This window comes from Rattus norvegicus, chromosome 13 (genome assembly GCF_021556685.1).
Source record: "Rattus norvegicus strain SHRSP/BbbUtx chromosome 13, alternate assembly SHRSP_T2T, whole genome shotgun sequence".
NCBI classification, from domain to species: Eukaryota; Metazoa; Chordata; class Mammalia; order Rodentia; family Muridae; genus Rattus; species Rattus norvegicus.
This window is the reverse complement of record NC_141546.1, coordinates 92,210,760-92,226,660: the sequence shown is the minus strand read 5'-3', so window position 1 is coordinate 92,226,660 and position 15,901 is coordinate 92,210,760. Positions and strand designations below refer to the sequence as shown.

The 15,901-nt window shown below is 46.0% G+C and overlaps 1 long non-coding RNA gene across 1 annotated transcript in view; it reads left to right on the top strand.

Moving 5' to 3' along the window:
- The window catches only part of LOC148001833 (uncharacterized), a 117,117-nt gene that overhangs the window by 93,526 nt on the left and 7,690 nt on the right, over positions 1-15,901 (top strand). Inside the window, exons 3-4 of the long non-coding RNA XR_015635684.1 lie at positions 1,469-1,629; positions 1,897-2,084. This is a non-coding gene — a long non-coding RNA (uncharacterized LOC148001833). The remainder of the gene's footprint in view (positions 1-1,468; positions 1,630-1,896; positions 2,085-15,901) is intronic.

The window sequence follows — 15,901 nt, the reverse complement described above, 5'->3', positions numbered from 1 at the left end:
ATGTGTGGGATATCTCACTCTCTGTATTAGTGAGAGATGTGTGGGATATCTCACTCTCTGTATTAGTGAGGGATGTGTGGGATATCTCACTCTCTGTATTAGTGAGGGATGTGTAGGATATCTTACTTTCTGTATTAGTGAGGGATGTGTGGGATATCCCACTCTCTGTATTAGTGAGGGATGTGTGGGATATCTCACTCTCTGTATTAGTGAGGGATGTGTGGGATATCTCACTCTCTGTATTAGTGATGGATGTGTAGGATATCTTACTTTCTGTATTAGTGAGGGATGTGTGGGATATCTCACTCTCTGTATTAGTGAGGGATGTGTGGGATATCTCACTCTCTGTATTAGTGAGGGATGTGTAGGATATCTCACTCTCTGTATTAGTGAGAGATGTGTGGGATATCTCACTCTCTGTATTAGTGAGGGATGTGTGGGATATCTCACTCTCTGTATTAGTGAGGGATGTGTGGGATATCCCACTCTCTGTATTAGTGAGGGATGTGTGGGATATCTCACTCTCTGTATTAGTGAGGGATGTGTGGGATATCTCACTCTCTGTATTAGTGAGGGATGTGTAGGATATCTTACTTTCTGTATTAGTGAGAGATGTGTGGGATATCCCACTCTCTGTATTAGTGAGGGATGTGTGGGATATCTCACTCTCTGTATTAGTGAGGGATGTGTGGGATATTTCACTCCCTGTATTAGTGAGGGATGTGTAGGATATCTTACTTTCTGTATTAGTGAGGGATGTGTGGGATATCTCACTCTCTGTATTAGTGAGGGATGTGTGGGATATCTCACTCTCTGTATTAGTGAGGGATGTGTAGGATATCTCACTCTCTGTATTAGTGAGAGATGTGTGGGATATCTCACTCTCTGTATTAGTGAGGGATGTGTGGGATATCTCACTCTCTGTATTAGTGAGGGATGTGTAGGATATCTTACTTTCTGTATTAGTGAGAGATGTGTGGGATATCTTACTTTCTGTATTAGTGAGGGATGTGTGGGATATCTCACTCTCTGTATTAGTGAGGGATGTGTGGGATATCTCACTCTCTGTATTAGTGAGGGATGTGTAGGATATCTTACTTTCTGTATTAGTGAGGGATGTGTAGGATATCTCACTCTCTGTATTAGTGAGGGATGTGTGGGATATCTCACTCTCTGTATTAGTGAGGGATGTGTAGGATATCTCACTCTCTGTATTAGTGAGAGATGTGTGGGATATCTCACTCTCTGTATTAGTGAGGGATGTGTGGGATATCTCACTCTCTGTATTAGTGAGGGATGTGTGGGATATCTCACTCTCTGTATTAGTGAGGGATGTGTGGGATATCCCACTCTCTGTATTAGTGAGGGATGTGTGGGATATCTCACTCTCTGTATTAGTGAGGGATGTGTGGGATATCTCACTCTCTGTATTAGTGAGGGGTATGTGGTTATTGTTTCTATTTTTCAGGAAATTGCTCCTGGTGACAGTGCTCTCGCTACTGAGATGTGATTCTGTTGAGAAACCGGGTCTCTACTTGGCACCTTTTCCCCTCCTTGGCTGGTCTCAGAAGTCTGTTCAACAAGTACAGTCATTCGGGGGAGATTACATTTGACTTTGAGTCCATGGAGGTACTGTCTCTCACTTCCTCCTCTGGTTTCTCTCTAATGTCACAAAGAATCTCAGTGAGGCATATTAGCTGATGTGGGACAGATGGGAAGACAGCATTTATAATAACACATTTTCCAGCTGTCTGGTCCCCAGTGCCTCCTGATCCCTGCAACCCCACCCTAAAGATCACAAAGGTTCCTACTATAGAGTCCTGCAGATTGCTGATGCCTGCCTGACCGGTGCCTTTCACTGACCATTTTGTGTTTCTCACTCTAAATTGTTGGCAGGTGGAGTCGACAGCCACTTCGTCTCCTGGGATTGGTCCTTTGGTTCACTGGACCCACACTGGAGCCTCCTTACCTTCTGCTGCCAAGGGTTTCTCCTTCAAGGACAGGGTCAGCACCATCCCTGGTGAAGGGGGGCTGAAAAGAGAGGTCTGAAGCTGCAGATAGAGTGACAAGAGAAGCCGGAAGAGGTGGGTTCCTGGGGCCATGGTTCATGATTGAAAAGCACAGCAGGGAAAGTGCATGGACACAGGGGCACAGGTTTATTTCACTTGGCTAAATACTATTGATGAGAGAGAGAGATTGGGGGTAGGCAGAGGGAGACACAGAGAGAGAGACAGAGAAACACACACAGAGAAAGAGACAGAGAGAGAGAGACAGAGAAACACACACAGAGAAAGAGACAGAGAGAGACAGAGAAACACACACAGAGAAAGAAACAGAGAGACAGGGGCAGAGAAACACATACAGTGATAGAGAGACAGAGAGACAAAGACAGAGGCAGAAAACAAACATACACACATACACATAAACATACACACACACCACATAACACACACACACACACACACACACACACACACACACACACACACACGGGGTAAGGGGGAGATGCAGAGAGACAGAGAGATTCTCTGTGAACATCTTTTGGCTGGATGCAGAGAGGGTAACTGTGAAGGGCTGATGTCCCAGTATCCTCTGGGCATCGCATTGTTCTGGTACAGAGATGGTCTCTGCTGCTTCCCAAACTTCTCCCCCACCTGCACCTGCTCATGCATTCCTGAAAGTACTGTCTGGTTTATTTTTCTACATTATGTAAGAATGTGTATTATTGGATATTCCTGCAACCAACATCCAGCCCACACTGAAACTCCAGGTCTTTTGGAATCACGCAAACTGAAATCCAAAGTAAAACAAGATTTATTCTGAAAACTTTTTGAGAATTTTAGCACTCGCCCAATTCTATAAAAACTGTATCCTTCTGTCTGCTGCTGCCACAGCAAGGAGGCCAGAATTCCTTTACAGGGGAATAGAGGGACCCAGGCCCTCTGTAACAGGTGCACGAGCCCCTGTGTGTGTGTGTGTGTGTGTGTGTGTGTGTGTGTGTGTGTGTAGGGTATGTGTGTGGTGTGTGTGTTATATGTGTGTGTGTTGTGTGTGTGGTATGTGTGTGTGTTGTGTGTGTGGTATGTGTGTGTGTGTTGTGTGTCTGGTATGTGTGTGTGTGGTGTGTGTGGTATGTGTGTGTGTGTTGTGTGTGTGTCTGTGTGTTATGTGTATGTGTGTTATGTCTGTGTCTGTGTGTGTGTGTGTTATGTGTGTGTGTTATGTGTATGTCTGTGTGTGTGTGTGGTGTGTGTGTGTTATATGTGTATGTGGTATGTGTGTGTATGGTGTGTGTGTGTCTGTGTGTGTGTGGTGTGTGTGTGTGTGGTGTGTGTGTGTTATATGTGTATGTGGTATGTGTGTGTGGTGTGTGTTATGTGTGTGTGTGGTAGGTGTGGTGTGTGTGTTATGTGTGTGTGTTATGTATGTGTGTGTCTGTGTGTGTTATGTGTGTGTAATGTGTGTGTAATGTGTGTGGTGTGTGTGTCTGTATCTGTGTATGTGTGTATTATGTGTGTGTGTGCTGTGTGTGTGTGGTGTGTGTGTGTGCTGTATGTGTGTGTCTGTATGTGTGTGTGGTGTGTGTGTGTCTCTGTGTGTGTGGTGTGTGTGTGTGCATGTGTGCACGCACGCGTGTGTCTTTATGTCATGATTCTGAGTGCTGGGATTACAGGTGGGTACCACCATACCTGGTTGGTTCCTTGCATTTTGCTTTTGTTTTGCTTTAGTGACAAAACGTATGAGCCAGTTTCCCAGAGTTCCTGTGGTATGTAGATCTGTGGAGGCGACACACACATGCAGTACAGTACTGGTTTCCAGGTCCCATCGTGTAGTTGTTCTGAATCCTCAGTGGTGTCCTGGGAGAGTCTCAGAGTTTCTTGGATCGCCTTTATTAGCGATGAGAAAGTTGAGGGTCCCTGGAACAAAGGGTCTGAAACCCCTTTTTTGAGCTCCAGGGAAAGTTAGGATATAGGTAGGGACAACCAGTAAAGGGTTTGAGGTGGTGACGGTGATGGTGGTGATGGTGCAGGAAGTAGTGATGGTGGTGGTGCAGGAGGAGGTGGTGGTGGTGGTGGTGGTACTTTCTACCACCACTACTTTCTAACTTTTGGTCCCTTTACTCTGGTCATGCTGCTTCTGGACCTGCTGTGTGGATGGGAAGCAGAGAGGGGTGGAGATCATGTTGGAAGCCATGGACGGTAGCCGCTTCTAACCGCTTGGTTGGATGTCTCCACTGCCTTTTCATTCAGCTCCTCAGGCTGCCACCTCCCTCCTGAAAGCCTGTAATGTTACTCCCCTGGGCAGCTGGAGGAAGGCCTGGAAAAGCAAACTCCTGTTCTGGTGGTGGCATTCCTGGGCTCATGACCAGCAGCAGTCTGTAGCAGTCAGGGCGCCTCCTCCCTCACCTCCACACCTGACCCTTCCTCTAACTGGGAGGACACAGGCCTGACTTATTGATTTTGATCCTGGAAGCACTTAACTAATTTCTGATGGATTCTCCCCTGAAAGAAACCTTGGCAGCTGTGGTAGCCTCTGCGTTCTGTTTTTAGAAATAGCAAAGGGGATATGAAAGGAAAGCTCTTCTGAGATAAGGGCTCACCTGATAAAGCTCAGCCTCTCCTCTGTCCCCTGCTGCAGGGGATGGGCAGGGGGCAGCCACTGCCTTACAGGCTTAGGTGAGAGCCCTGAATCCCTGATGCCCAGAGCCTCCTCGGTACTGCTCCCTCTGCCTAACTGCCCAGACTTTCTACACCACACAGGCATACACACACACACACACACACACACACACACACACACACACACACACACACACACACTCAGAGTAAGCAAGCTAGAGAGAGACAAAGAGAAAGGCGGCCACACGTATACATAGACCAATCTTTATATTATATATATATACCTATATGTATATGTATATATATATGTTTTTCTCATGTGCATATAAGCACATGTAAGAATATACAAATACTGGTGTACAAAACACAGATTAACTCGCTATATATATAAAATATACTTTCAAACACATCAAATTATGTTCACGTATAATTTATACATGCATATCTAGGCATATGTACACATGCATACATTCACATGTGTGTATGCATGTGTATATATAGGTGTATATGTGTACATTTTTAATCTTGTTTCCAGTGATTGGTGTGGACTTTTGCTGTGGACTGTGCTTAGCTCCTCATTTATGGAAACTCGTGAAGTAGGGACCACTCGACAGAGGAAGAACTTGAAGCTAGGAGACACCAGCTAGCTGCCCTTGTAACAAAGCTAGGAAACGGAACCCAGTAGTACCTCTCCTTATGGACTCTGCTGTAGTCTGCTATTGGCTAGTCTTTCCCAGAAGCCCTCGGTCTGCCAGACCACCAACATACCCTGGCTTGGGTTCCTTTTGAGATAAGACAATGTGGCTACACTCTTGTTCTTTCCCCAGGCTTGGCCCATTTCCCCCCTTCATAATTTCTAATGTTATCAAGACAGACAGCACAGTTCCTGGTTGCATGGGGCTTCATTTGCCTTATTACATAGATGGCACATAGTCCTTAAGAATCCATCAAGTTCAATCTAGTGCAGGCCGAGACCGTGTCTGAGGAAGGGCCAGGGTTCATCCGCAGTTCATGTGGTAGAAGTGAGTGAGTCACTCCTTAGTGGCACAGCCAGGGCTGCATCACCCTGCAGCTTCCTTCCTTAAATGGACAGAGATTCCTTCCAACTGCTGCGTGAATAACAAAGGCCTTAATGTCCCACTGGCCAGTGGAGAGCAGGCCAGCGAGCAGAGGGCCTGCAGCAGCTGTTTTTTTCCAGCCTGCTGAAGGCTGCAATCTTAACCCTGCTCAGCTGTCATGGTGAGACCTCGTGGGGTCCAGCTGAGAGGGCAGAGATGGCGCAGGGCCATGGGTTCCACCCCTGGAGAAAGTGCTATCAGAATCTGTCCCACGGGCAGGAGTACTCCAGTGTGCTTCTCAGCCAGCTCCCAGTCCAGAGAAGCATTGCTCTGAAGGAAGAGGGGACAGTTTCATTCTGGGGCCTGACAGTGTTGAAGAGTCCAAAGGAAGACAAACCTTATCTTTAACCTGATGCCATTAGTCTTCTCCACTCTCCACCTTCTTGTTCCTCTCTTTTCATTCTTGGCTCTCTAGTCCACCTTTCTGAACCCGTCTAAATATTAGGTAGGTAGAATGGCTAAATGGTCATTATGTGATGCCCTCCTTTGTTAATCAGAGATGCAAAAGGTTACATATGATCAAAGGTCACCACTCTAGAAACTTCTAGTACTTTCCTGCATGAAATGCCAGTCTATTAGGAAAAAAAAAAAGTACTGTAAGATTTCACATGAATTATGATCACTCGGGAAAACACATTATTTCCCTCATGAACAGAGTAATGAATCAACAACGCAGCCAAAAGAACCCTGAACATGAATGAGGTTGGGACCAGAACAGCAGAGAGGTTAAGAATGCCAGTTATGGAAGCAGGCTACAGGTTTTCTGTTTACTGCTTCCATAGGGCACCCCAGGTAAGTCCCATCCTCAGCTTTCTCTTTGGAGAAACAGGAAACCTTCTCTGGGCCAGAGTTGAAACTAATGAGGTCACACGGAACGGCCCACCGCTAGCAAGAGCTTAGAAAATGAAAACTCCATTTTCCCCCTTGCTTTTTCTTCTCCCCATCCCCACCCCTTAAGAAATCCATATTTTACACTTAGGGTACAAACATCATCCAGATAGATTTTGGCAGATCGTTGAAGGCACAAGCTGGCTACCCAAAAGAATTCGCTCGGTCCCAAGACCTCTCTGTGTTACAGGGCCGATTGTGTGACGGCTGACGGCGCCTCTGGTTTCCAGCCAGCCTGCGGAGGCATGAAGGCCTCTCTCATGCTTATGAATGACTGGGGCTGGGGCGCTCCTTTGATGGGCTTCTTTGTAGATATGCAAGGGAATGGGGTCAGTGTCCCTTCCCTACAAACACTGTGCCCACACGGCCGCCCCATAGAGAGCCTGCTTTGTTGCTGCTGCTGGTGTTTTAGCTAAACTTTCTTTAAACTGACCACCTTTCTCCTCAGTGTATGTGACAATAATTGGCCCCCTATGAAATGTTTCTGAAGGGAGCCCCAGTGGCCTTGGTCAAATGCCAGATAAACAGTGCCCCAGCCCCACCCCCCAGCCCCGGACTTTCTTTTGACAGAGCCTGGGAGCACTGACCACTACGGTATCAGCAAGATGGAATCTTGGGATTCCTCCCTGCCGAAGAGAGGCAGCGCTGTGCCGTGCCTGGCCATATCTGAGCTCTTTGTCTCCCCTATGAGGCATCCCTGTCCTCTGGCTTGGCAACTGGTCCAGAATCAACAAACATGTTGACTTATGCTAAGTCCCCTTGGCTCTCCCATCCCCTGCTCTTGCCTGGTGCCCAGGGCTATGCCGTGGAATTAAATGTGGCCAAGCGCCCCATGAAACTCATGTGGTTTGAACCTAGTGAGCACAGCCTGCCGGTCCTCAGGCTGCCTGGGTTTCAGGACTAAAACTGCCCAGTGTGCTCAGAGTTATTTCTTGAAAGTGAGGACAGTATACATTGTAACCTCGTCCTGTGATAACCTTGTCTATGAATGAATTTGACACAAACAGGACTGAAAGAATATGTATCAAAACACCGGGGCAAGTTGTATCCATGGTGGCACCGAAGTTTATTTTATTGTGTTATTTTGTTGCTTAGGTAATGTTCGTGTTTTTTATTTTCGAAGGAAAGTGATAAAAATGTGTTTTGAAGATTACCAAGACCAATTGGCCACAAAGCACATCTTTCTTTCCTCATCAGAGAGCTAAGTGCTGTCCCTCGCTGCCTCCCTCCCCCCTTTTTCAGGTATAAATCACTATTTGCTTTGTGTGAGCCGGTGTGCTATTTACAAGTCTATTTTAAACTAACAAGCTTACTTTGGAAGGTTAGGGTAGACTTAGAGGGAATTACAGGATTTGAGTTGGGCAACGTCTTGGATGCAGCGCCTGCTTTGATGGACAGGAGAAGAGATGACTCAGTGGGTCTCTGGCTGAGAGGAAGCGGAAGCTGAGCCACTTTAGGTTTTCAGTGCGCTCAAGTAATTGCTTTTTTCATAGTCAGTTAAAAAGTCGGTCCCTCCCCCCTCCTCCCCTGGGGAGGGGGTCGAGGCTAAGCCTGGATCTTTCTTCCTTCCTCTCCCAGTTCTTCTCCAAGTCTGTAAGGTTCAGAAGAATACTGGCGTAATTAGGAGCCTTAATGTTTGCGAGCATAGGTGCTTACAGTTCACGGGTGTCTAAGGGACAGCAAGGCTTCCTACTTGTCTGACCCAAGGAAGCTGGGAGCCGCCACAGGTCCTGCACTGACTTCAGCTGGAGGCAGAGGGCGCTGTACATGGCCCTGCCATTACTTTGTTCCCACATCCCCTGTCAGAAGGGTCCCCATTCTTTCTCCTTCATTGCTTCCTCTCTGTCCATGAATGATGGACTTACTGATCCAGTGTTTCAGTGAGTGTGTTCTTTCTTTTTCCCTTATGTCCCAGAGAGATGTGAACGAGCCAGTGCCGGCCTAGAGCCCGTGTGCAGACTGTGGCTGCTGAGGGCTGGCACTGCCTGCTGGCCGGTAAGCTGCAGCGTAGGAGCAGGGGCATGCCAAGTCTCAACAGAGTCGACAAAGCTTGATGGACGCTGGCTTGGTGCAAGCAGGATGACAGCCCTCCATTTTGGAGAGGGTAAGGAGATGTTGGGAGACCAAGGCCCAAGCTGCACTGAACACTATTGTCCCCTGCCTGTTTGGATTTGGTGATGAGTATTTGGGTTTAAGAGGCTAGTGGAGGACAAAGAGCAAAGAGATTTTCAAATACCCTGGAGCTAACGTAGGGGATGGCTAGAGATGTGGTCTGAGGATGTGGAAGGAGGAAACCTGTGGTGTTTACACAGGCAATAAACCAACCAACATGTGGAAAACATACTACCACGGTTACTGTCTTCCCTCACAAATATCTCCGGGTACAGAGTCGATAGCATTGTTTGGGTTCAGTGTTGAAAGAACCAAAACTGGGCCGGTGAGGTGGTTTGATTGCTAAGGGCACTTGCTGCCAAGCCTGACGATCTGAATTCGATCCCTGGGACCCACATGGTTGAAGGAGAGGATGGCAAAAGTTATCCTCTGAGTTTCGCACTGGTGCCTGGTGATTTGCCTGCCCGCACATGCGCAAACATACCGAAATGCAGGAATACAGAAGTAGATATATAAAAGTAATTTAACAAAGAGATGAAACTTTGCCACTGAAGAGAACATTAAGTACAGGGGGCTGGGAAAAGAGGCTAGTGGAAAGTTCTTGGATGAGCAGTTTTGCTGCTCTGACGGGAGTCTCTGTCGAAGGTGTTTATAAGTTATTTGATGGCCTCTGAGCAAAGCCAATTACTAAACAAAAGTCTGCATGTTTTTCCCCTTTTATTAAAAGTGGATTTTTTCTCACGTATTATATCCTGACTTCAGTTTTTGCTCTCTGTACTCCTCACAGCTCTTCCTCATATTTCCTCCCATATAGGTCCACCCCCTTTCTGCTGCTCATTAGAAAACTAACAGGCTTTTAAGGGATAATAATAAAAGATAAGGTGAAACAAAAGGTAACATTGGAATTGGAAGGAAAAGACCCCAAAGAGAAGGACAAGAATCAGAGACCCACTTATTCCCACACTTAGGAATCCCATAAACACATTAAACTGGAAGCCATAATACACACAGGAAGACCCAGGACAGATCCACGTAGGCCCTCTGTATGTGGCCTCAGTCCCTGTGAGTTCCTATGAACTTTGATCATGCTGATTTAGAGGGTCTTGCTTTCTGGTGTTCTCCATCCCCTCTAGCTCTTACCCTCTTTCTGTCTCCTTTCCGAAGGGGTTCCCTGAGCTCTGAGGGGATGGAATTGATGGAGCATCCTATTAGGGGTGAGTCTTCCAAGGTCTCTCACTCTCTGCATAATGTCTGGCTGTGGGTCTCTGTGTTTGTTCCCATCTGCTGCAGGAGAAAGCTTCTCTGATGATGGCTGAACCAGGCACTGATCTATGAGCATAGCAGAATGCCATAAGGAATCATCTAATTGCATTTTCTTTTCATTTAAGAACAGTAGTATTTGGTTTTATCCTAAGTTTCAGGTTCTTGGTTACCCACGCAGTGTCATATATGGGGTCCCTTATATGGAATGGGACCTAATTCAAATAAGATATTCAAATAATGGTTGGTTACTCCCACAAACTGGGCCACCATTGCCATAGCAGATCTTGCAGGCAGAACATCTTGTGGATCAGAGGGTTTGGGGCTGGGTTGGTGTTTGCTTTTCTTTTGATAATGTGCAGGATACCGTCCTGTACCAAAGATCAGCACATAGCAGTGAAGGATCTACCCTCAGCCTCTCCAGGTTCAGTGAGTTGTGTAGATGTTATCAGCACCAGCAGTGGGGCCTTCCCATCACTTGGTGGAGAGCGATCTATCTTGTCAATAGCCTGAGTTGTTTGGAGATTCCCACAAGATGGATTTGGTCAACGACTCCATCAGCTATAACCCAGTCTCAGTATGGAAAGCTTCACTTGCTGACAAGAGATGTCCAGTTGGGGTTCTGTCTCCCCCATTATTATTTACTAATTTCATTTAGATCACCTTCATACAGGTATGTATTTTAGGAACCTTCTATTGTACTCGGATTCTGTATTTCCCCTTCCTTAATTTTAGCTATCTCTTTTGGTATCTCTCCTGGCCCCATCTCCACTTCCTCCACTCCCTCGTGCATTTATAACTATCTATTCTGTTTCTTTTCTAAAGATATCATATGCCCCCCCCCACTCTATATCTAACCTCTGTGCTTCTATGGATTGTAGCTAGGTTATCATTGATTTAACCACTAATAAATGTCTATATATCATATTTATTTGTCTTTCTGGATCTGGGATACCTAACTCAAGATGATATTTTTTTCTAGTTCTATCCGTTTGCCTGTGAATTTAATTTTTTTTTAAAATATGGCTGAGTAACACTCCACTTTATAAATGGTGTAGGTTGATGTCATTATGCTGGTGAAGGCAGGTACAGGATACAACAAGGTCATTGGATGAGAAGGAAGGATGGGCGAGAGAAAAGTTTGAGAGAGGAGGAGACTGTAACGAGAGGGGAGCAGCCGAGAGAACATGGAGGCCGATGTTAAGATTCCTCTGCACATTTACAGGTTGTTATGACTATTCTTAAGGGATGGATGTGTACAGGATTTTGTGTGTCTAGATGAGCAAATTATATCTTATCTAGGTGGGTGGTTTATGTCCTTATCAATTGGTTGTGAGTTAATTGTGTGGATATATTGTACATTGAGCTTTTAACACATAAATCTGGTTGCTGGGTTACAGTCTGTTGAGTTATGTCTTTACTAGATTGTTGGGAGTGTGAGCAGAGTCTGTGACAGGAAGCCATGCTAGGCTACAGAATGCTTGAGGCTAGTGTGGCGTGGGGCCATGCTAGCACGGCCCTCGGAACTTGATGTGTGTATCAGGCATGGTAACAGCCTTGAAAAGGGACAGTGTGTGAAAGTGGCAACAGAGAAACAGCTAGAGTGCACAAAATCCATGCAGAGTGGAAACTTGCGGGAATCAGCCGAACGCTTTTTTAATTATACTGCAACAAAATGGTCTACATTTCTTTATCCAGTTTCTGTTGAGGAATATCTAGCTTATTTTCCAATTTCTGAAAAGCCTGTTTTTGTTGACTTACATGGTGGTTTGTGAACTGCCAAAGGGGTAAATCTTCATTTGGGGCTGAACTTTTTAACCAAAAGCTTAGAAAGTACAATGGGAGTGAAAGACGAATCAAAGGGTAAAAGGTAAAAAGGGTGATGTAGCTCAGGGGCAGAGGGCCTGCTGAGCGTGCACAGGGCCTAGGTTAAATCACAGCCAGGCAAAAAGAATGATACTTAAAAAATACATTTTAAGCCTTTACTTGGTCTATTCTAAGTTCAGAATTTGTGATAACTCAAATGTGAACCTATGAAAGGATACTTTCATTGCTGTTCCTTCTCAGAGAGTAAACATTAATAGGGGAAAACATTCAAACAATATTTAAAAGCGTTGATGGGAGAAAAGACTGCTTATACAAGTATCTCAGAAAATGTAAATACAGAAAAAAGTCCTTTTTAAACCAACATACGCTGGACATTGCTGGTTCTCATAGGGTAGAGGGGGAACGCCACAAAGACAAGATGAGCCCTGCAGACAGCATTTAAAAGCAGCAGCGTCAGGGGTGGTAAGATGGCTCCGCACACTTGGTGCTCCAGAGGTGTGGTAAGATGCTTGTCACACAAGTCTGAGGGTCACCCTGTCGCAGGAATCCACAGTGGGAGGAGAGAAATGACTCTTGACCTTTACACATGCCTTGGTATGTGAGTGCTAGAGTATGCACGCGCGCGCGCACACACACACACACACACACACACACACACACACACGGACAAAGGCAATGCTATGGATTCAAATGACCTACGTGGGCTGGAGAGGTGGATCAGAGGTTAAGAACACTGGCTACTCTTCCTGAGGTCCTCAGTTCAATTCCCAGCAACCACACAGTGGCTCACAACCATGTGTAATGAGATCTGGTGCCCTCTTCTGGCTTTCAGTCATATATGCAGGCAAATGACCTACGTATACAACAGACTAATCTACATTTCTAAATATATTCCTTTTGTGCCCACCTTCTTAAAAGGAGAAGTCAATAATTCCACTGTGCGTTTCACAGTGAGTGGTGAGCCTACCAACCCGCTGCAATCGTTGGACAGTCTTCAGTTCTGTTGTTGGTCTGGGTGTTAGCAGTGTTTAACACTATGCACTGTCTCTGGCCTCTTGTTCACAGTTAATTATCTCTGCATCCTTTCTCAGGCCACGCCCAGGAGCATTTTTTTTCCTGAGGCTCTTCTTAGCTCTTCAGTTGGTCTCCTAACTCTATTGCTCACTCAGGGGTTCATCCCACATTTTCTCTTCTTACTCTGAATACTTTCTCTGCACTTGCTCATAAGCTCCCATCAATGAGTTAGACAGACAATGAGTCAGGGTACCACACCTCTGGAGCACCAAGCAACTTAGAGAAAGGCTATTCTAGTAACATGGAGGAGAAACTGGATGGTGGTACCTCAGGGGAAGCACAATGCTAGAAGGCTTTGTGTTTCTGGAGATGAAGGCAGTGGTTTTTTTTTTTTTTAAACGCATCTTCATTTCCAGCACAATTACTTTACTTTCATTCTGCCTTTTGCTACAGCATCTTGAGTGAGGGCTTCTTTTTTTTTTTTTGCAACCCCCCTCCTCCATTTAGGCTCGGAGAGGAAGGGTGGACTTACATCTTTCTATGTTTAATCTGCTCAAGAGAGAAATTGTGGCATGAGTTGCTTTGCCGATAGGGCAGCTGGGATTGGAAGGAGACAGCCACTGGGATGCTGATGACATCTGTTGATGGTTCTGGTAGACCAGTTGGATGTGAGGAGGTGGGAGGCGTTGGGGAGGACTAAGTGCCAAACCAGGGTGGCTGGGGAGGATGACACCATTATATGAGGGAAGGTGCCCAGGAAAGAAAGGAACAGTGGAGCGGTGTGCTGGGCTTGGGTTGCAGACATATCAAGACGCTGTGAAATTTGGATGGAGACATGTTTAGGAGCCAGATGGAGGCACAACACTGTGCTGATCTGCCGTGACTCATTCCAGGAAGCATGTGAACTGGAAACTTAAAAAATTCGATCACACATCGAACACCAGCATCATAGATTAGAGGGTCCTTAAAAATTGCACAGCACAATTCTTTATTGACCACCCGAATCTTCTAGAATTCACCCATTGACCTTCCCGCGTTTCGCTCTCCATTGGCACACTTTTTCTGTACTTAGAGCTGTTTCCCTTTTTGATTCACCTTCAAAGACTTCAAAGGTTCGGCGAACTCTCAGTGTTAAGACTCTAGCAGTTTCATTACAGATTTTTATCAATCCTGCAGAGATCGTCTATTGAACAATGGTCAACCTGGGCTTTCCATAAATGCCCCGTGGAGACTTTCTGGGGCTATTGTTCTAGATTCTGTGAGAAGCTTTAGGTTAATGAAGCGCATGACAAATCCTCTAAATGGTTGTGGGGCTGGAGCATGGGCATATTGACTCTGAGGAGAGCTGGGCACACACTGCCTCACGTGGATCTCAGCTCTCCTAAGGTCGGGAGACCCTGGGCAGGTGACTCAGCCACTTACAAGTTTTGTTCCTTTCTGGAAATGATGACACCAGTGGTGCTAACTCTGGAGTGTTTGTAGGCGGGGGTTCACTGTGAGGGAGTTTAAAATCTTCATAAGCTGTAGCCATTGTTCTTTACTGCCTTGGAAACAGTTACGGCAGAAAACACAACCTCCAGCACGGGGGACATGATGGAGTAAGGAGACGGCAGAAGAGCTTCTTGTCTTGCTCACCCGCAAAGCAGGGCCATGGCTAGACTCCCTCCAGTCTAAATGAAATACACAGTGAGGGGAAGCGGCGATATGGAGCCAAGAGTCACAGTTTTCCAAGGGAGAGGGGAAGAAGCTGCTTCCGGCATTTAGAAGTGAGAATGTTTGCATCATCATTGGGAGGCCTGTTTGAAGTACTTTGGCTAATTAGGTGATGGTTAAATCACGCAGCTCCCATCTGCTGAGCCTTCTTCTACGCAGAATGCATCTGCCCGAAAAGTTCTAGGTAGATGCCTTTGTATGGGAACTCTTGCAGTTTGCACACGGCAAGCCCTTGTGCCGTGGATGGTAAATTACTTTATGAAGCTAATAATAATCACAAGCACCGAGTGAGTTTGAGTACTTAGCATGTGCTTTGTGAAGTGATGTCATTTAAACCTTGTGACTTTGACACTATTATTTCCTCTCGACCCCTGGAGAAACTGTAGTCTAGCAAGCTCCGTACGAATCTATGACAGGGCCCAGACCTCCCTGTCACTTCTCTGTGTATCTGTGTGGATGTTTGCCAGCGGCTGTTATGAGAACAAAATGCACCTGCAAGAGAATTGACTTACAATCAATTTCTAAGTACATGTGGCTGGTTCAAGAGGAACCAGCACAGGGCCAAGCTGATCACAGGCACCCTGAGGTAGTGGGGCGAGTCTTTGAGATGCTAGACAGAAGGGTGAGAAGGGAGAGGGAGGAGAAAGAGTGGTCTAGAGATACTTGTGACAGAAGACAGACAGAGAGCTCTTGGTCAGGTCCATTTATAACAGTCTAGAAGGTTCTAGCTTTCTTTTCTCCCTAGACCACCCTGAGCCCATTATAAACAGACTCTAGCTGACTGCTCCATTCAAGACAGACTTTGTTTTTCCAAAACATACTATTTTCCCCCATCTCTGTCTTTCCGCATGTTTATCCTTTACCTGACACGGATTACATCATAGTGGTAAATCCACTAAAGCTGCTGCCTGTTCTGTGTTCATCCCTTGGACAGACACTTACCCCGGGTTGTCCCCAAATTTCTATGACAATCCCACAAGGTGGCGATTCTTTGCATTTTGCAGATGGAGAAAGAGAGGCCCACCCAGTCTAGTCAAAGAAACCAAGTTTGTACCAAGTTTACGCAATTAGCTCTAGGGCTAGGATGCAGGTCTGACTGATTTTAAAGGCTTCTGCTTTTTCCTATCCCTGTGCCTACTGGGATTTCTAGTCATTGTTTAAGTCTAATGTCCTCTCTTCACCAACGCTTTTTTTTTTTTTTTTGGTTCTTTTTTTCGGAGCTGGGGACCGAACCCAGGGCCTTGCGCTTCCTAGGCAAGCGCTCTACCACTGAGCTAAATCCCCAGCCCCCACCAATGCTTTTTTGTGGAATTCTCAGGAGGTGCATATTATATAGCAGTTCCGTCATAG